Here is a 21,811-nt window from a genome sequence, read left to right as displayed (position 1 = left end):
GGAAGCTGTTTGAAATTAGAACTTCCCACCCCGACCTCCACGTTTTTTCTCTTTTTTGGGCAAAACTATCTCAGTTCCTACAACAGTTTTTCTCTATGTTTTCACTTCTTGGTAAGCCCATAAACCTTCTAACTCCCTCCCTAACGTGCCTTTCTTCTGTTACTTTCCACTATCTCCCCTCTGCTCAAAGTGGGGAGAATTACTCTACTTTAGCACTAAATGGGAAGAGGGACTCCGACTCAAAGTCTGGAGAGAGGGATGTAGATAGTCCTATACTTTGAAGAAATATTTATTGTATTCCTCAAACAACAGACTCCGCCAAGAGAAAGCTTTCCTCAGCATTCCCTTCTTCCCACTTATTGCCCCTGAGTTTCTTTCCACACTTAGATGCTGCTTGGTGCTTGTCACTGGATTTCCAGAAATTTTCTTCCTAAATAGATCAGGCTCTTGAGGGTAAGAACTTCTCTGTAACTCTGAGCTGAATGACTTTCACTATCAGTGTTTATCTAGAAAGACTAATTAGTAACTCTGTAAAGATATATGCATCTATAGGACTGCCTGTAGAAAAAACTTCAACATTGCTGTCACACCTAAATTTAAATCTCATATTTGTGGCTTAAGAGTTACAAAATCATGGACAAATTCTTTAAGTTATAAATCTTGGTCTCATTTAGTAAAATCAGAATTCCCACCTGTCATTCATTCATGCAATGACTACTCCAAACCTACTATGTGCCTGCTACTATTCAGAACTGGGGCTAGAGCAATGATAATGTCAGGTGGGGCTTAGGGAATTAAGAAAAATGAAGCATGATGGGGGAGGAAAAGTGAGCAAGGGTGTGATAAGGGGTAGGAGTGGATGCTATTTAGAAAGAATAGATAGGGATGCCCTTCTAAATGTGTCTGGCACATAATAACTCGTCAAAATACATAGTTTCTCAGGGCATGGTGGCACATGCCTATAATCCCAGAGGCTAAGACTGAGGCAGGAGGATCTCAAGTTCAAAGACAGCCTCAGCAATTTAGCAAGGCCCTAAGTAATTCAGTGAGACCCTGTCTCTAAATAAAAGAGAAAAAAGAGACTGGGCATGTGGCTCTGTGGTTAAGCACCCCTGGGTTCAATCTCTGGTACAAAACAAAAACATTTCGTTTCTTTCCTTCACATAGTCCCAGAACTCAAGGGCATTTTAATTCTCTGACCTGAAGGAAGTGTTATTTATTATATTCTCAGAATATATCTGAAAAATTGACACTTAGTAACTATTTAATAATTATTTAAGTAATGATGAGATAAATGCAATCTTCACAAACTGACTCCATCCACACTTTAAGCAAAGACTGAAGTACTTGACAATCTATGTCCCTTTCAACTTTGTATCTCCAGTGACTATTATGTTGCTTAGCACATAGCAGTCTCTAAATAAATATTTATGGAACAGAACTGAATCAATTTCTGTTTTAGAAAGTATGTTGCCATCAGTGATATCTGATTGTTCCACCATTATGCTAACTTACTATTCAAATATGGGTCTTTTTCTTTTTGATATTTTACTTGTCTTTACATCACTGGGAATATTCATAGAGTTAGAGAAAACTATCTCTGAGAAACAACTAGTTATTAATAGTTCACCAAGAAGTATTAAATTAGCAAAATAAATTTGTTTCTGTGGAGACAGCCAGATGTCATGTGGATACATCCAGGCATCTCTAGCACCAGAGACCTACAGGGCTAGTGAACAAGGCCTCAAGTCATGAGAAAGAGAACTATTTGCATTCTGTTCTCTATCCCTAATGGGATTAAAATATCATGTTTTGGCAGTGCTCTGCATAAAATAAATTACTTACAGCTGCATAAGAGATGTTTTCTTTAGTGCTACAATTAGAACAAGTTAAAAAGAACTCAAATCAACTTCTAATAGAAGAAAAAGATAATTGTATTCTTTTATTTCTTTTTCTAACAGGACAGCACATTTATTCATTTAATAAGTATTTATGTTCTGGACAATGTTGCAGACTGTGAGGTTGGAGCAGATAATCAAAGGAAATTCTCTGCCCCTCCAAGAGCTTCTGATTAATCCAAGGCAGTTTCAGTTTGCTCATAGTGTTCTGTGTTCTTTTTCAATCCAAATCTCCATGCAATTTGTTTGAATATACTATTTTTAGTATTGTTCCTTCAAGACCTGCTTTTTGGTATGGTTTATATTTCCAATTCCTTCAGCTACTGTAGTTACTTTTAAGATACACTTTCCTAACTAGGAATAGATTTGATGAGAATAGTTTTTACTTTTTTTTTCTTTTAAAATTATTATTCAAAAGCTGGTGTATTCTTTGCTTCTGATTTGAGTATCTAACTTACTGTATCTAATTGTCATTTGTTAGTCTGTAGTTGATGTTAAAAATTAATTTATGAATTCATGAGCATCCCATACTACACCAAAGGCAGTCATAAGAGAATTGCAATGCTCTGGAGCATTTATTGTAAGGAGGCTCCTTTGTGTGCAGTGGGTATAGTTGTCTTCATTGTCATGTTACTTTTTAATATTAAACACCTAAGCTGCCATGTATTTTTTTCCCACAGTTTTCAAGGAAGAGCACAGAACAATTTCCCATTTCATATTCATAGTATGAAAGTGAATTCTATTTTGAAAAAAAAAAAAAAGCTGGTGTAATCTGTGCTGGGCTAAGGTAGGGAATGCAAAGAGTGAGGGGCCCAGCTGCCCCTAAGGAGCTGTCAGTCTGGCTAGAATGATGTTCCCTCATCAGCAAATGTTCTACTGCCAACAGGGGATTTAGAAGGAACCTTAAATAACTTGTTTTCCTATTTTCTACTGGTCCTTTCATTGGAGAAGGTTCTAGAGAGACAGTTTATCTGCAGAGCCAGCTTACAGTGGTCCCCAGTGCTTTGGACATCCTTGTCAAGTTTGGGCCTGATAACCCACTAGGCACCAAGTGTGTACTAGCAACAGAAGGAGAAAGAAAGGAGGGAAGGAATGAATGAATGAATGAATAAGGGAGAGAGAAAGATGGGTGAGGAGGGAAGAAGAGAGAAAAAAAGAAGAAAAGAAAAAGAGGGAAAATTTTGGAATTATTCTGAAATTTAAATTATTCTTTTTAAAAAAATTATGGAATTATTCTTTTTTTAAAAAATCTTTAAGGAAATATCAGAAGTTTCTTGAAGGTCCTTATACTTACATCTTAAATATATATTAGCTTACAAATTGGGGAAGACCTTACCATTGCAGCACCTGAGGATGCCAAAGGTCTTAATTTGACCAAAGCTGATAACATCAAAACCTGATTATGATCTTTTGAAAAATCCAAATCTATCCAGGTAAAACCTTCCAGTGGTTCCATATCATACTTAGGACAAAATTAGAACTCTTTATTAACATCTAAATGACCTCTCCAAGTTCAGTTCTGACCACTGTCTCCATTTTCCACCTGTTCCAGTCACACTAGGCCCAACACACCAGAGTTTCACAAACAGGACTAACTAACTTGCATCTCAGGGCCTTTGCTTTTGCCTCATGTGTTTGCCTCCTTGTCAATTTTTAGGTCTCAGTGCAGCTGTCACTACTTCATAGAGGCCTTTCCTTACAAACGTAGCTCCCCTCCCCACCTCCCTTTCATAGAGCTCAGAGTTGTTCTCTATTGCATTACCTTGTTTCTGTGTGGGAGCTGCCATTCTTTGTACCTTACTGTGTATTATCTGTCTGCTACCAGAAGGCTATCTCCATGACTAGCATAGTGATATAGCATAGTGCCTACCACATCTGGAGGTTCTCAGATACACATTGGATAAAGGAATGCCATAGCCACAGCCCCAAGGAATGCATACATGAATGACACCCGCTGCTGCTTAATCTCATTCCATTAAGATTCTCAAAAGAGGGACTGGGGCTGTGCCTCAGTGGTAGAGCACTTGCCTTGTATATGAAAGGCACTGGGTTTGGTACTCAGCACCACATAAAAATAAATAAATAAAATAAAGATATTGGGTCCATCTACAACTAAAAAAAAAAAAAAATTCTCAAAAGAGTGCTAGGGTCGTGGCTCAGCAGTAGAGCGCTCGCCTACATGTGTGACTCCCTGGGTTTGATCCTCAGCACCACATAAATAACTAGATAAGATAAAGGTATTGTGGCCTACAACTAAAATAGTTAAAAAAAAAAAAAGATTCTCAAGGAGGAGGAGAAGGAGGAGGAGGAGAAGGAGGAGGAGAAGGAGGAGGAGGAGGAGAAGGAGGAGGAGAAGGAGGAGGAGGAGGAGGAGGAGGAGGAGGAGGAGGAGGAGGAGGAGGTCCAAATATCAGTCTGACAAGTACATTCCGAAGAAAACAGATTGGATTATCTGCTTCTGCAGATAAAAACTGTTCCAAGTCTTTTATATTTTCTGTAATATGTAGTTTTTATTTGTTCTAGAAATAGAAAACGTGAAATTATTGCACATTTATGAAATACAACCTATGCACACAGGCCACCAGACAGCAAAAAGTCATACATCCATCTGCAATGACCATGTTCTTCACCTTCATTAGGTGAAGAACCCTCACCTTCTAGCCGAATGATTGTGTTTGTAGTCTGGTTTGATGGTTATGGACACTCTTTTATAAATTTTTTTATTTTTTAATTTGTTTTAATTAGTTACACATGACAGTACAATGATCTTGACATATCGTACATGTGAATCAGATGGGGTATAATTTCTCATTTTTCTGAGTGTATAGGTTGCAGAATCACATTGGTCATGCAGTCATGTATATACACACAGCAATAGTAAAGTCTATTTTATTCTGCTAATGGTTATGGACACTCTTTACATGTCAGATTGTATACAATCATCTAATTACTATGATGAAGCAGTTTCTATCCCTGATGATTGATTTTAAGCCCCAAAGCTCTTAGTAACAACCTTGTATGACCAAGTTGGCATTTTATGGTTCCAATTTCCAGTATGAAGTGTAATAATGTCTAGGCATAGCTGATTAAAAGGGCAGAGACTAAAGTTTTTTATTTGTTTCTTTTTTGTCTTTGCATGTTACCATTACACCACTATCTACAAAACAGAAACCTTATCATTACTTATTATCACAACAATGAAGATTTATAACAAAATTTATTAAAGATAATTGACAGAGCACTGTTTGCAAAAATCATCTAATCATGGGTGCTCTCAAATAAGAGGCCTAGGTTGAGCTAACAAATCAAAATCTAGGGAAGATTTTTAGGGTTGAAACTGGATAACCTATGGTATAGAATGTTATCAAAGTTAAAAATCAGTTATTTCATTTTTTCACTTATTTTCTCTTTCATTCACTTGAAAAGCATTGAATAAGCATTTATACACAGAGGCACAGCATAATTAGATCTTTAAGGACTATCCATATTATGCTATCCAAAATTCAAATCTTAAAACTCTAGAAAACATCTGTCTCCTTAAACATATACTTAATTGTTACTTTGATTAAATACTAACTCTAAAAAGAACAGGATGTGATGTATAGGTTTAATAACAAGGTTCTGTTGAGATCTCTCACACACACATACACACTCACCAAAAATAGGGATGGAGACTTATGCATGTCTATGTAATAGTCTCTTTACTTCTGTTATGAAGGTTATGTTATGAATTTCAAGTGTTTCCTAGCTTCCTCTGGTACTCATCTATAATGCTCAAAGATGGTTCATAAAAAGCTGGATTATTCTAAAAGAGCATTAAAGAAGTGCTTGGAGAGGTTGCTATTTGTATAAGTGTTTCATTTAAAAATTGAATTGTAAGGTCCCTTTAATATATGTTATAATTGCATTGAGGGCTGGGGCTACAGCTCAATGGTAGAGTGCTTGCCTAGCATGTGTGAGGCACTGGGTTCAATCCTCAGCATCACATAAAAATAAACAAATAAAATAAAGCCATTATGCCCATCTACAACTACAAAAAAATTTAAAATAATAATTGTATTGATGTTTAGTTACATATAAGTGAAAAATATCCTGCCTCATATAGTAATTGACTACAATTAAGCACAACATGAATATTTATTACAATGTATAAACGGCACAAAAAAGTACACAAAGAAGAATAATATGAAACTTTAAATCAAGAATAAAATATGTAAAAGGAAAATGTTAAAGTCAGTAGCAGATTCCTAAAAACATGTTTATGGCTAACTACTATCAACTGTGTAGGATTTGGGTATGTGAAGAGATATAATAAATTACATATCTATTTCTTGCCAATTTTTAAATCAATTGAGAAATAAAATAAGCCTGCTGACAGGAGAACATGGTTTTACCTATATTATTCATGAATTTGATTGGAGGATGTCGCATCCACCTGTAGGCAAGTGGGCTTCCTGATAGTGAATACTAAAGTTAAACAAACAGACTCATCAAGTCCCAAACCACCTGGTCCCACCTTGTGCCAGCCTGCCTGTGAAATGGATGGTGTGGGAAACAGAGTGTGTTTACTGAAGGCAGCAAGATGCATAGAAGAAGGAGTAAGACTGGGCAGATTCAGTTCCCTACCCCGACAACCTCCCCACTAACTGAGGAGTTTCTCCTGAGGTGACATCACATAGTACATGATCTAACAGATATTTTCATTACTCAACTATGTCCTTGAAATGCCTCTGTTACTATCTGTTGCACTAGTTCATTCATTTTTCCTTTGCTATAGTCTTATTTTTTTATCCATTGTTGATCAATTCTATAGTTATCCACATTTTAATTCTTATATGTTATGCTTCATTGAACATTGTTGAGATATTTTGTTGGGTATATGGGCAATATTTTGTCTGGAGGTATTTATCTAGGAGTGGAATTTCCAAATCAAAATGAATGTAAATCTTTACTGTATCCATTTTAGGTAAACAATGAAACTTGATGGAACCCAATATTAAATTAAGTTCATTCTCCTACTTTCCTTGCATTCGACCCCTATGCTCTCCTTTAAAGCCACCTGTGGACTATTTGTTCTCTGCCCCTTGTATAAAATCTTTTTGTACAGAAACATTTTTGGAGATGACTAGTCATTTTATTGCTAAAAATAATGCCACTTTTAGAAATTAAATGTCTAGATCAATGTAATAATAAATATTATGAGCTTTATTTAAAACTAAACTTGGCTTCTTCTGAACATAAATCTCTTTCAAAGTGGAAGTTTGACATGGGAGAGTGGATATATGGTCAGTTTCTTTTCTGTCATCTCCCCACTTTATGCTCCTCTGATTCACTCTGGCCTCTGCACCTTCAGTAGGTCATCTCTGGTTCTCTTAAATTAGGAAGAGAGATGGGGCCAGAGAAGAGAAAAAGGGCAAGAAGTTTTACTTGACTGATTTCTTTGTATTCTGGAGTTGCCCTCTCTGTCTTTGGTAGTTGCGAGATGCTAACTCTTTCTTGAGGGTTTTTTGTGCGTTCGGAGCTTCCTTCCTGAAGCTTCTTATATTCTCTGCTGCCGGTTGGCTGGTTTTGTTCACAGTCTTTTGGCTTTAAATTGCTGGGTCAGGGGTCAACCTCCTGAGGAAAAGTGCCAAATTCTCTACATAGATCTTTCAAAGCTTCTCTCCTTTGGTTCCAGGTAAATGAAAAGAATCTTTTTTCTCCCTCAGCCAACCCAAATCCCAGAATGGCTATGACAGACATTTCAAAATGCTTCTGTAGTTTTTTCCAAAAATGTTTCTCTTAAGACATCCTTCTCTACCGGCCTTTCCAACATCTTAAATATTCATATAGAAGTCATTAAGTGAGTTGGGCAAGACTGTAGAATGCAAAGGATTTTGGCTGCAAGACTATAGTTGAGTTTGGGGTATTTTGAGTTTGAGATATTGTCTGGGTTCTCCAGAAGAAAAGGTGTGTGTGTGTGTGTGTGTGTGTGTGTGTGTGTGAGAGAGAGAGAGAGAGAGAGAGAGAGAGAGAGAGAGAGAGAGAGAGAGAGTTGAGGAGAGAAAAAGAGAGACACACACAGAGAAAAATCTGTCTGCAGGTAGGACTGACTCCCTTTTTCTCAAGGAACCTTGGTTTTTTCACTTACAGTGTTTAATGGATAAGATGAAGCCCATCCACATTACAGAGGACAATCACGTCACTTGAAACCTACTGATCCAAATGTTAATCTTGTCTTTTAAAAAATCCCTTCACAAAAACATCTAGACTGCTATTTAGACAAATATCTGGGTACCATAGCCTAGCTAATAGTGTTTTGCTATAGCAAAATACCAAAAATTGCATGGTTTAAATCTCAGAAATTGATATCTCACAGTTCTGGAGGCTGAGAAGACCATGACCAAAGTGCCAGCTGATTCATCTCCTGTGAAAACTCTCTTCCAGTTCTGCAGATGGCTGTCTTCTTGCTGCTTCTTCTTATGGTGGATAGAATTCTAGTGTCTTTTCCTCTTCTTATAAGGCAACCAGCACCACAGGATTAGCACCCAGCTTTATTATCTAATTTGATCTTTTTTGGAGGGCGGGTACCAGGGGTTCAACTCAGGAGCACTCTACCACTGAGCCACATCCCCAGCCCTATTTTATATTTTATTTAGAGAAAGGGTCTCCCTGAGTTGCTTAGTGACTCACTTTTGCTGAAGCTGCCTTTGAACTTGAGATCTTCCTGCCTCAGCCTCCGGATCCTCTGGGAATACAGGTGCGCACCACCACGCCAGCTCATTTGACCATTTGATCTTAATTATCTCTCAAAGACCTATATCTCAAAATACAGTCACAATGGGGATTAGGAATGTAACATATAAACTTTGAGTGGACATTATATGATTTAGTCCATAGCACCATATTGATAAAAAGCATTAACCATGACAGATGTCTATTGGACATCCAAGATGTGAAGTAGGTTTTGAATATAAAGCATGGAATTTAGGAGATGAGGGAGAGAACTTTCATCCACGAATGGTATCAAATTCAACGGTTCTATGAGATCACCAAAGGAGTGAATACAGATAAAGAAGAGGACCAAAGACTGAGTCCTGAGCTCAAGGATTAGAGGAGGAACCAGCAAAGGAGAGGAAACAAATACCTATTTCAACTGTGGGAAGAGGGAAAGGGAGTGTGATGTTTTAGTCAACTTTCTTTAGAAAGTATCTTCAGGAAGGTGATCAACTATATTCAATACTGCTGTAGGTCAGATAAAATTAAGACAAGATATTGATGACTGTATTTAACAATGTGAACCTAGCCTAATTCCATCTTAAGATTGGGAGCCATCTCTTCACAAAGTCATGAAAAATTCATTTCCATTTTTACTATAAAATACTGAGATTTCTAAACTTGTTTGGAATTCCTGCCTGTGCTCTGAGCTCACCCATGCCTGGCTCTCCTTGACCAGATCACAACCCTCCCTAGAACCTTAGTGGCACCTCATAAATCCTGGCTGTCCATGACCAGATAACAAACCTCTCTGAGACCTCAGCAGCACCTCATAAATTCTGATGTTGGGATCTGAACTTACTCCCTATCTTGAAATATCAAGTTATATAGATCATAAATCTGCTAACTTCCCTTGTATTATCTTTTCCAGAACCCTGCTAGCTGTAAGTTCCCAAGACACCCCCCTTTGTAACTTTTGTTCTATACAAACCTTTTCTTCCTTGAGAGCTGGGCTGTTCTCTGGCCTGGCTTTGGGTGAGACAGCTGCTGGCCAGCTCTCATTGTGTACACAGTATAAGCTTGCTTTAATTTTGCTTAAAATTGGAGTTGGTGGTCTTTTCTTTGCATTGTGGTTTAACAATATCTTAGCAAGAATATTTTTGGTGCAGTGTTAGAGGATAAAACCTAGCTGTTTTATCCTGAAGTGGGTCCAGAGAAAAGGGGAGGAAGGTGAGAGTCCTAGAATTCCCAAAGGCTTAATATGCTGACTATCCTTATAGTTATATTATTATATAATAGTGATACTACTGTAATAGAGTGGTGATATAATAATAACTTATTGTTTTGAGAGCACTCTTGCTCTCAAAAATTTCCTGTTTGGATGATACAAAATGTGTTTATCCAAAGGACGGGAACTGGAGACAGAAAAGATAGATGTCTCTCTCTCTCTCTCTCTCTCTCTCTCTCTCTCTCTCTCTCTCTTTGATTTTTTTAGTTTTAATTAGACAAAATACCTTTATTTTATTTATTTATTTTTGTGTGGTGCTGAGGATTGAACCCAGTGCCTAACACATGCTAGGTTAACACTCTACCACTGAGCTACAACCCCAGTCCTGATAAATGTCTCTTTAGAGGAAATTTGAAAAACAGGGGACAAGGCAGAAAGTTCTTTAAATATTAAAGAAACAACTGCCAATTTTTAATTTTAAACTTTAGTACATAACAAGAAGTGGATGCTTGGTTTAGTTTTTTTTCCTTCTCTTTTTTAGCCTGAGAAAAATTCTAAGGTATATTTATTTGTTCGTTGAGAACCCAGCTATAAATCAGTTGAGAATATATACTTCAAACACCTCTGTTTTTCCATTTGTTTATGTCCCATACTCCTGTCTTTCTCATCTTTTAATACCCCAGAAAGGGTGGAGTTTGCATTTGGGGAAATGGAATCTACCCTGTGCCCACAGCATCTTCCGCTTTCCTGTTCAAAACTTACAAGGAGAGCCATACTCAGATTCAATGACTTAGCCTAGCCTCTGTAGCATATTTCTGACTTGATATTAAGTAAGTCTCTTTTCCATCTAACTCTTCTGAAAGACTAGATGTGATTTGTCTCTGAAGTCCTAGCAGTTCATGTGATTTTCTAGAAACTATGAAAGCCAGAGATAGCTATGGTCAGCATGTGGCAATTAAGGCTTTGCCCCAGAAAATCAAATTTACAAGATGCATACATTTTCAACAAAGATTTTTAAAAACTTTACAATTTAAATTTTTATTTCATTTATGTTTACAACACAAATGCTCTGTTAGCGTCAAACCCTCTCCCATTCCCCACTAGTTTAGCACAGAGTTAAGCTAGGAATGACAGGTGATACTCGATATTTTTGTTATCATCAGTGAGCAAGATACAAATTACAGAAAATATTTGTGTTAGGCTTCTCTAGAGGAACAGAAACAATAGGATACATATGATTATAAGAGTGTTTATTAAATTGGTTTACATGAGTAAATGTTGAGTGGTCCTACAATGGATGGAGAGGCCAGGGAAAGAGCCAGGGCAGTTGGGCACGGTGTGAACACCTGTAATTCCAGTGGTTCAGGAGGCTGAGGAAGGAGGATCCCGAATTCAAAGCCAGCCTCAGCAAAAGTGAGGCACTAAGCAACACCGTGAGACCTGTCTCTAAATAAAATACAAAATAGGGCTGGAGATGTGGCTCAGTGATTGGGTGCTCCTGAGTTCAATTCCCGGTATCACCCCCTCCGCAAAAACAATAACAACAACAACAAAACAGCCAGGGCAGACAGTAGCTGCTCAGTCCAAGGAGTTGGAGCTCCAGAGCTAGAGGGACCAACAGTGCACCCTGGTCTGAGCCTTCAGGGCTTAAGACCCTTTGGAGAGCCACTGGTGCAAGTTTGTGCTCAAAGTGATACCGTCGGTAACAGTGAGGAGTCCTTGCTTCACTGAATGCTGAAGTATAACACCAGAGAAGCATGCAAAGCAAGTGTAGAGTGGAAAGTAGAAGGTTTATTAAAGGACCGCAGAGGAAGAAGGGGACCGGAAAGGTGGAATCTGTGGGACCGGGAGATCTTATCCCTTTTATATCTAAGGTCTTCTTTTGTCCTCCTACATTTCTGTCCTTTATCTTGCTTGTCTCCCTCTATCCTGCATGTGATGGGGGATGCAGGTGGGAAGGCCAAAAGATGGAAAACAGGTGGCCCTATGGGTCAGGGGAGGAGTGATCTGGGCACAAGGGCCTAGGGTGTTTTGATTAGTACCTCCCTATTTGCTGGGAGCTGCTACATTCTGTTTTTTTAGGATGGGCGTGGGTCATGGGGACATTAACACTTCAATCTCCCAGGTGTAGTTCTGATTCCCTGGCTCTGATTGGACTCCATTTTCTTTATTAGTCTCAATATCAGGCCCAATTTACCTAGCTACACTACCTGACTTTAAATCTGGCTTCAAAAATCTGAAGAATCTGGAGTCTGATATCAATTGGAACAGCAAGCAACAGCCAAAAACCACAGAGCTTAGGAAAAGTCAAGTGTCTGTGGCACAAGTGAGCTTCCCCCTTCTTTCACCTTTGAGTTCGGCCCAGGCCCACAACCTATTGAATAGTGCTGCCCACCAGGGGATGAATACTGTAAGCATTGTAAAATGTTGAATGAATGATAAAATGGTGAAAAAGTTAAAAAAAAAATACTTAATGAAGATTATATTATAATTAGATTTGGAAGAAATTATGATTTCTATAATTACTTTTCCCTAAGGAAGCAAAATGTATTAAAATTTAAAATAAAGAAATATTATTGTCCTGTGTTTTCTATCCAAAAGATCTAAAAGCAAATAAATATATTTTTAGATTTATGATTTGTATTTATAGATATTGCAGTAAACTTAAACATCATTTTTAGTGTTTATTATGAAATTATTCTAGAAGTAATTCATGAGGGTCTTCCAGTTGTATCGTCTATAAATATTAAGCAAGAATAAAACTGTCCACCAGGTGGCAGTAGTATCTTCAACTTGCTTTACAAACTACAGACAAGGGGCATTTTATTGGAATGTGAGGAGTTTTCTCTCTGCCTTCAAATTACTCCCAGTCTGTGTTCTGTAGCTCCTGAACATGTATTTTATCTTTTTGTTGTTGTTGTTGTTGTTATTTAAAAAATCTTAACGAGGACTATTCTTAGAAAAAGAAAGAAAGAAAAGTGAAGCTTACTTTAGCTGTTTTGCCATTGGAGATGTGCCTGGAATTGAGTTATGAGTTTAATGGCACCTTCCACCACAGAAATAGTCAATCTAGTAGGCATTCAGAAGTAGTGTTTCTACTAAAAATATGTATGGTTTTGAGTATGTGGTTTTGCATAATGGTTTTCAGCTCCAGAAATTGAAGCTGCTTTTTATTTTTTAAATTAAAAAGTGATTGTGCTAACTGGGTCAAATGGTGGTTCCAGTCCAAGTTTTCTAAGGAATCTCCATACTGCTTTACAGAGTGGTTGCACCAATTTGCAGTCCCACCAGCAATGTGTAAGTGAACCTTTTCCCCAACATCCTTCCCAACATTTATTGTTACTTGTATTCTTGATAGTTGACATTCTGACTGGAGTAAGATGGAATCTCAGTATAGTTTTGATTTGCATTTCTTGAATTGCTAGAGATGTTGAACATTTTTTCATATATTTGTTGACCATTCACATTTCTTCTTCTGTGAAGTGCTGGTTCCGTTTCTCAGCAGACTTATTGATTGGGTTATGTGTAGAGTTTTTTGGTTGTTTTTGATGTTAAGTTGTTTTTTTAGAGGGGTGGTGGTGTTACTAGGTATTGAATTCAGGGAAACTCGACCACTCAGCCACATCCCCAGCCCTGTTTTGAATTTTATTTAGAGACAGGGTCTCACTGAGTCGCTTAGTGCCTTGCTTTGGCTGAGGCTGGCTTTGAACTCGAGATCCTCCTGTCTCAGCCTCCTGTGTCACTGGGGTTATAGACATGCACCACTGTGCCCAGATTGGTGTTAAGTTTTATGATTCACCATTTCACCCAGTTATCCTGCTCCTCAATTTCTCCCCAAAGGCATTAAAATCAACATACTATAGTGATGCAGCAACTTCAATGTTTATAGCAGTTCAATTCACAATAGGTAAGCTATGGAACAACCTAAGTGCCCTTCAATAGATGAATGGATAAAGAAAATGTGGTAAATATACACAATTGAATATTACTCAGCCATAAAAAGAGAATGAAATTATGGCATTTGCCAGTAAATGAATGGAACAAAATATCATGCTAAGTGAAATAAGTCAGTCCCCAAAAGCCAAAAGCAGAATGTTCTCTCTGATATATGGATGCTAACCCACAAAAAGGGAGGGAAAGATTAGAAATTCATTGGATTCAACAAAGGGGAATGAAAGGAAGGGAGGGGAGATGAGAATAGGAAAGACAGTAGTATGAATTGGACATAACTTGCCTGTGCTCATATATGAATACAGGACCAGTGTAACTCCACATCATATTCAATGGCAAAAATTAGATCCTAACTGGAACAAGTTATAATTATTCTATATATGTATAATATGTCAAAATACACTCTATTATCATGATAATCTAGAAAGAATGAAAGAAAGAGGGAAAGAAAGAAAAGTAAATTGTGTTTCTAGGTCATCTAATTCACATCTACCATATTTATATTATAGTCTGTTTTCTTACCAATTGGTGGCAATCAAGCTACAAGTTGATGGGAGTCTTACTCTTATCATTTACATTTTAATATGAACCACCAGGTTATTTAAATATATGTAAATAACATTAAAGGTAACATAAAATTCTCATCTATTCCCACATCTGCAAACAAAATGTTTTCTATGCTTTTTTTTTTTGGAGATTTATTTAATTGAAGTGTCTATTCATGTTTAAATTTTTTGTTTTATTTATTCTTTCATAAACCATCCCCATTTTACAGCATAATCTTCATGTTCATCTTTTTTATATAGCATCTTAATATTAAGTCAAAAAGGTAAATTTTAATTTATTGTATTACTAAGGTGGACACTTAGGATATTTCTAACTTTATCTATTCTAATTAATTACAGGATGTTCTAGATAGGTTGAGTTTAGATATTTTGTTTAATTCTGTGTATCAATACTCATATTTTCCAATATAGATGTTTTGAGTGTGATTCGCAACAACTGCCAAGAACCATGTATGTTGGGGGAAGGGGACAGTGGAAGGGAACCAACAGTTTTACTCTGGAAAATTGACTGAACAAAATAGTTCAAAAGAGAAACAATGAATAATCTGATGTTTCCTCATACCTCACATAATTTCTAGAAATATTTGCATTTCTTCATTTTTTGTAACTTTGCTTTTTTTCCCCCTTAACATTTCTATGTCCAAAAAGTAGACATAGCATTCATTTGGTGTACAAGTTTTAAATCAAAATCAATTTCCTCTATATTGCACTGTAATGTCTTACACTATTGATCAACAAGTGTTAATTTCCCTGAAATTATTTGATTATTATTTCATCAAACATTTATATAAAGTATTTAAAAGAGCTTGATTTTTTAAAAAATTATACTTTATGGTTATTTTTACATCAATACTGCATCATTTAATTATTGTTATTTTATCTGAACAAACAGTCCCACAGGGGAATTCTGTCACCTTTATTATTATTATTTTAGAATATTCCTTAGCATTTATTTTTCTATTTTTATTATATAAATGCCATTTTATGGATTTCATCATGAGTGCACTGTTAGTAGATGGGCAGGCTGAGAAATTACATTTTATTTACATTTATATTCTGAAATAGAATATGCTTTTTGTAATGAAAATTGAAATACTACTAAAATATAGAAAGTAAGTCTATTCAATCATTTGATCTTTGGGGAAAATCAATATTATCCCTTAGATACATGTCTTTCCAATCTTTATATATATTATATGTACAAAAATTATGCTATTCTGCAACTGTTTTTTTTTCTACTCATAATTCAGGGTTTTTAATACCTATTCATATTAACTTACTTTACTTTTTAAAATGGTTGAACACTCTTTCATTAAAAAAAAGTGTTATCATAATTTATTTTATTTGTTAATGGGTATTTGATTGTCTGAAGTTTTAACATTTTCATTATTTTGAGGATATTACAAAGAATATCTTGTAAATAAATATATATCTGTATAATAGAGAATTTAGGGGCTTGGGTTGTGGTTCAAATGGTAGAGCTCTCACGTAGCATGCGTGGGGCAGTGGGTTTGATCCTCAGTGGGTTTGATCCTCAGTATCACATAAAAATAAAATAAAGTATTGTGTCCACCAACAAATAAAAATATATATGTTTAAAAAATAGAGAATTTATTTCTGAGATCTAAATTCTTAGCAGTGGAATTGCTGAGTCAGAGATTATGTGTTCCTTCATAATAGCTATTGATAAAGTTGCCTCCAAAAACATTGTTCTGACTTATCCTTGCACCTCTAATATATGAGAATTCCTATTTTCAAGATAGCAAATTTAACTTACTTGGAAGGTCAGAGCAGCTGTCTCTCTACAGTTGAGTAAACATTCTCTGGAATCTACCCTTTTCTCTTTTTTCATATCTTTGTTTTGATTGATTCACTGGAGAAACAGGTTTACAATTCTAATCTGATCTTTTGACTTGGATGTCTGTAAGATAATTTAATCCCTCTCTGTCTCTGTCTCTATCACAAGTTTAAACAATGTAGGTCAGGGATATGAAGAAAAGTGTTGATATAAAATCCTGAAATCTCTTCTTTTCCTGATTTTCATTTCATTACATATGATCTGGCATGTTCTAGTGGCAAGCTGGAGTGCTGAATTTATTTTAGCTTGGCCACTAAATAGATGTACAACTTTAAGTAGGACAGTCTGTGTTATCATTCCTTAATTTCCTCCTTAGTAATGCTTATTAATATACCTCACAAGATTGTTGTGAAAGCAAATACTAACAGTGCTGGGGAGAGTAATAATATTTTGAATTGTGATTTATAGCTTTCAATGTACTTTAATGTGCAATATCTCTCTTGATCGTTATAATTACCTCACACGGTAGACTGGGCGAGCATTTTTAATGTTAACAAAACAAAACAAAACAAAACACTATTAAGTTCTGGTAGCAACATCAAAAAAAGATTCTTTGAGAAGTTGGAAATAATGCACAAATATAATACCAAGGACAAGAAGTTCATGTTTGCCTAGCCAGGAAGTTTAGGTAATAATGGGTGTGAACAGCATTTCTACACTATTTCTTAGGACATTTACTGTGAGAAGATAGTTCTGTGACCAACTCTTTCTCTCACTTTCCCATGATAGTTTTTTTTATATGGTTATAGAGAAAATTTTAATCAACAGAAAATAGTAGACCTGTGGAAGCATATACAGCATATGTCATGCTGAGAATTATATATAAATACTGAGAATTCACTGCCTTTATATAGCAATTCATTCCACCCTGGGGTCCACTGACAGTATAACAGACTTTGCTTGCCCCTGTTGCCTCTGTACCCTTTGGCTATGTATCTAGCTTCCAACTTCTGTTTTCTCAACTTCTCCTAGAGCTTCATTATAAAAGCCAATTTGAAATCTTGAAAAAAGCCCTTTCTGGGTGAGTCAAACTCTGTCCTGTGAGGGTTAACCCTAACACAGGGCATACTGTGTCTTAGAGAAGAACAGGAAAGAACGGTCTCTTGTGTGTCTTAGAGTGACTTACTTATCTTTTCCCACATCCTCAGGGGACAAATGACAAAGGGAGTGTGTGTGTGTGTGTGTGTGTGTGTGTGTGTATGTGTGTGTGTGTGTGCATGCACGTGTTCATTTTTTGGAAGAAGGATGCTCAGAAGAAAAGAAAATCCCAATATTAATGGAAGCATGAGCTTAAGTTCCGAACTTTAGCTTATGCTTCTTTTAGCTACTGAATCAGAACATGTTCTTCTATTTTTCCTATTTTCCACAAACAGAAAGCAAAAAAATTAAAATCTTAAGGTTCATTATGAGTGGAATGATTAATAATTTTTCTCTCTGCCTTAGGTTATATCAATAGTAACTCCTTTGGATTATCATATTTTCCATGGTATTGGATCAAGAGTACAACATGCATTCCTTCTCACTTGAGGAATAATCATATTTGTTAACTTAATCAACATTATTTAATTATCTTCCCAAGAATGGGAAACCTGGGAATATGTGTCTAACAGTGTGCTTTACTGGGGGATACAGGGGAGGAGGGGATGAGATCACTTCTGTGATCAATTTATAAAGGGATAGATTTAGAGAGTTTTTTTGTCATTATAATACAAGAAATAACTATTGAGAGTTTACTAATTGCCAGAACTTCAGGATATCAAAATAGGTGAGATTATGCCTCTGACACAATTAATCTAGAACTATAGAATGTTATACTTGGAAGGAAATTTGAAATAATTTAGTATATGCCTGTCATTTTCTAAATGGAAAAATATAGCCAGTCATGTGGAGCATAAATATTTTTGTCATGATTTTTTAGTTTCAAATCCTAGAAATCTTGGAAGGTTGGGAATGGTGGGATGGAGCTGAAAGCAGATCTTCAGGCACAGCTGCATATAAGTGGTTAAGTGATTGATCCCACTCTACCCTCCACTCATCACTTGCCTCTGCCTCACTTTTCTTTTTGACTTCATTATCTCCTGCTTCCAACAGATTCCTTTCATGTGAAGGAAAGATGATAGTCAAGGGCACTACAGTTTACCAACCAAGATCAAGGGGAGTTTTTCTGCTAGCCTCCAAGGGCAGAAAAATCCCCAAAGCACCAGGGCCCAGTGGTGAGCCTCTTTCTCACCACTCTGGTTTGAAGACTTTTCAGTGGCACATGGAATGGGGAGATTCCTCACAGGATTGTCAAGTGGGATGGAGACTTGGAAGGTTACAATATATGGAGTTACTGGGACCAGAAAACCAGTCTCTTAGACAATAAGATTTTCTGCATCAGTGTAGGCTTTGCTATTGAGGGATATGGTGTCCACTTTCCTTGTCTTCTATGATGCCCTCAGCTAAGTTTAGTATAAGATCAACTCCTATTCCTAGACTAGATTTCAATTGTTGTCTGCCTTGTTCCATTGTATATTTGACTTTTTAAATATTTACTTTAAGGTAGAATGCCACCACATCTTGGGATACCAGGATACCAGCTATGACACCCTTCTCCCTCCCAGGAGAAATCTATGTTATCCTTTTAAAATAACCTGCTTTATAATATACATGTATATATATATATATATATATATATATATATATATATATATATATCCATACATACTTTGCAATATGTATATATTTACTCTAAGAATTTTATTAAATATGTTCTTTATAAAATTCATTTCAAATCTTTCTTGAAATCGATTGTTGTAAATGTAGAAAGTTCTACACATCAACATTTCACTTTTCCTTTGGTGTTTGCCAACAGAGCGATCTCTTACTAGTTGCTCTCACTTCATTTTGTTGTTGTTGTTGTTCTTTTTAGATATATGACTGTAGAGTTTATTTTGACATAATATACATACATTGAGTACAACTCATGCTGGTTAGCATTCTTGTGATTATATATGATGTGGAATTTCATTGTTCCTGTATTCATATACGAACATAGGAAAGTTATGTCCAGTTCATACTACTGGCTTTCCTATTCCCATCTCCCGCTCCCTTCCCTTCTTTCCCTTTTATCTAATCCAATCAACTTCTATCCCCCCCCACCCCCCTCATTGTGTGTTAGCATCTGCATATCAGAGAAAACATTTGGCCTTTGGTTTTTTGGGATTGGTTTATTTCATTCAGCATGATAGTCTCAGTTCCATCCATTTATTGGAAAATGCCATAATTTCATTCTTCATATGACTGAGTAATATTTCATTGTGTATATTTTCCACATTTTCTTTATCCATTCATCTGTTGAAGGGCACCTATGTTGTTCCATAGCTTACCTATTGTGAATTGAGCTGCTATATACATTGATGTTGTTGCTGATTTTAAGTCCTTTGGATATATGCCACTGAGTGGGATAACGGGGTCAAATGGTGGTTCCATTCAAAATTTTCTGAGCTATTCCCATACTGATGATTCCCATCTTGGAAAACAGTATCTGGTCCTCATCACCTGCCCCCTGCCCCTCGCCCATGTTGAAGAGTAAACACCTGAGAAACACCAAGGCAAGCATAGAAAATAAGTTTTATTTAAGAGACAAAAGATAAATAGTAGACTTCTCTAGAGAGGAGCAGGACCTAGAGCCCATAAGAGTGGGTATATTTTGTATTTATTTATTTATTGTATGCATAAAGGAAGGAAAGAGTGTTGAAAAGTGCAAATTTTTCCCCTACTTCAGGTGTTAGCAGTTGGAGTGAGGTGGGGAGTGCAATCCAGTGGTTAGCTCTTAGCAACCACTAACATTTCCTTTTCTTTGATAATCAGTTACCTGAACTTTGTCCCTTGGATTCCATTGATTTTATACTGGAATTCCCAAAATTTGGTTCCCACATTCTCTGTTTGTCTGTATATGTATAATGGATGAAATGTTCCAATATAGACCCACTGGTTAATTGCAGATTGGATTGCAAACTTTCAGTATTTTCTTTCTCTCTTTTTCTCTTTTTTCTTCATATTGTCCACCCTTCTTTCATCCAAGTTTTAAATTTGTACAAATGATTGTTTTCCACTCTCACTTTCTGGAAGTCTTATATGGAGACTTTAATATCATTCGGGAAGTTTGGAAAAAAGTCATTGAGTTATAATGTTGACCAAAGTTTTAAGAAGATTCCCGAGAATGTTAGTTGCTCATTCATCATTTACTGAATATCAATTTTAGGGTGTTCTTGTACAAAACCCAGGCACACAGAAGATTCTTACACTTCAACCTTCCTACTGAGATCTTTACAACCTAAATTGACCAGCTTTCAATTCATTCTGCCAATATAAAGCTGTGGGTGCATTATGTATTCTCTCCCCGCCCCCATTTTAGCAATTAAATATTTTAAATGTATGTCTCTGTGGTCAGGGCAAGGGGATAAACATATGAGTTTATCTGACACTGAATTAAATGCTTTTCCCCCTCAATTAGTTTTTCTTGACTAATAGGAAAGTTTCTGTCTCAATAATGCTTTGAACTTCATAACAACAACCTGTAAATATTTGATTACTTCATAGTGAAGGATTGCTGGTTGTTTGGAATATTGGATACTTTTTTATGTTAATTTTTCTTATCTTTATTTTTTCTTATTTTAAAAAGAATATTCATGAACTGCCTTTTTAATAAAAAAGAAACTTTTTATTCCAAAAAGAGTAACAAAAAATTATCTTATACCCAATTGAATTAAAGAGGTTCAAAAGTTAAAAAGAAATAAGAAAAGTAAAATAATTATTATCTTACTTGCTTGTTTTACATAATGGCAAGGATGTAGTTGTGGCTTTGAAGAATTTAGAACTTAATTTCTTACAGTGAACAGCATTTTTTGCCTCTGGAATAATGGTGGAAGGCTATGTAATTGTAGTAAAACTCACAACCCTCATGAAACAATGTTTCTTTTGTTATTCTATTGGCACAACAACGCTGGGGTTTTTGTTTTGTGTGACCATATTCAAGAATCTGGAAGCTCTCCTGCAGCTTTGCTCTCCTGTCAATTGGAGACTGTTTTCATATCAACAGAGCAATGAATCACTGAAGTCACACACACAAAAAATAATACTCATTTCTTATATTTTCATGTGGATCAGAATATTTCATCCTCCTAAAGTTTTTATGAGATATTATCACTATATTTATGTGAATAAGTTTAGAATTCCTCTCATAGTTTTTTTGAGTTAAAAAAAAGTCAATATTGAGTAAGACAGTGGAAGATCTTGCTTAGATAGGTAGGAGAATTTAACTTAATTTTGAAGGAAATGGGAGGTTATCAAATTTTCCTGAATAGGAGAATGGTAGTATTGGGACTACTTCATGAAGGATTGATGCATGATGATGTATTCTGTGTGTTAGGGTGAGAATGCTGAGGTAGGCAGCTAGCATGGAAACTCAACAGCAGAGATGTGAAGTCCTAAGACACACTAAGAGGTGTCAGTGGTGGGGTTAGTACTGTTAGTAGAGAGGAGGAGCAGTTGAGAGAGGTGGAACTAAAGAATTGACTACTACAAGATGTTGAGAACCCTGGAATGTAAACTCCTGGAAAGCAGAAAACCT

This window comes from Urocitellus parryii, chromosome 8, assembly GCF_045843805.1.
Source record: "Urocitellus parryii isolate mUroPar1 chromosome 8, mUroPar1.hap1, whole genome shotgun sequence".
In the NCBI taxonomy this organism is placed as follows: Eukaryota; Metazoa; Chordata; class Mammalia; order Rodentia; family Sciuridae; genus Urocitellus; species Urocitellus parryii.
Note: the sequence above shows the minus strand (reverse complement) of the source record.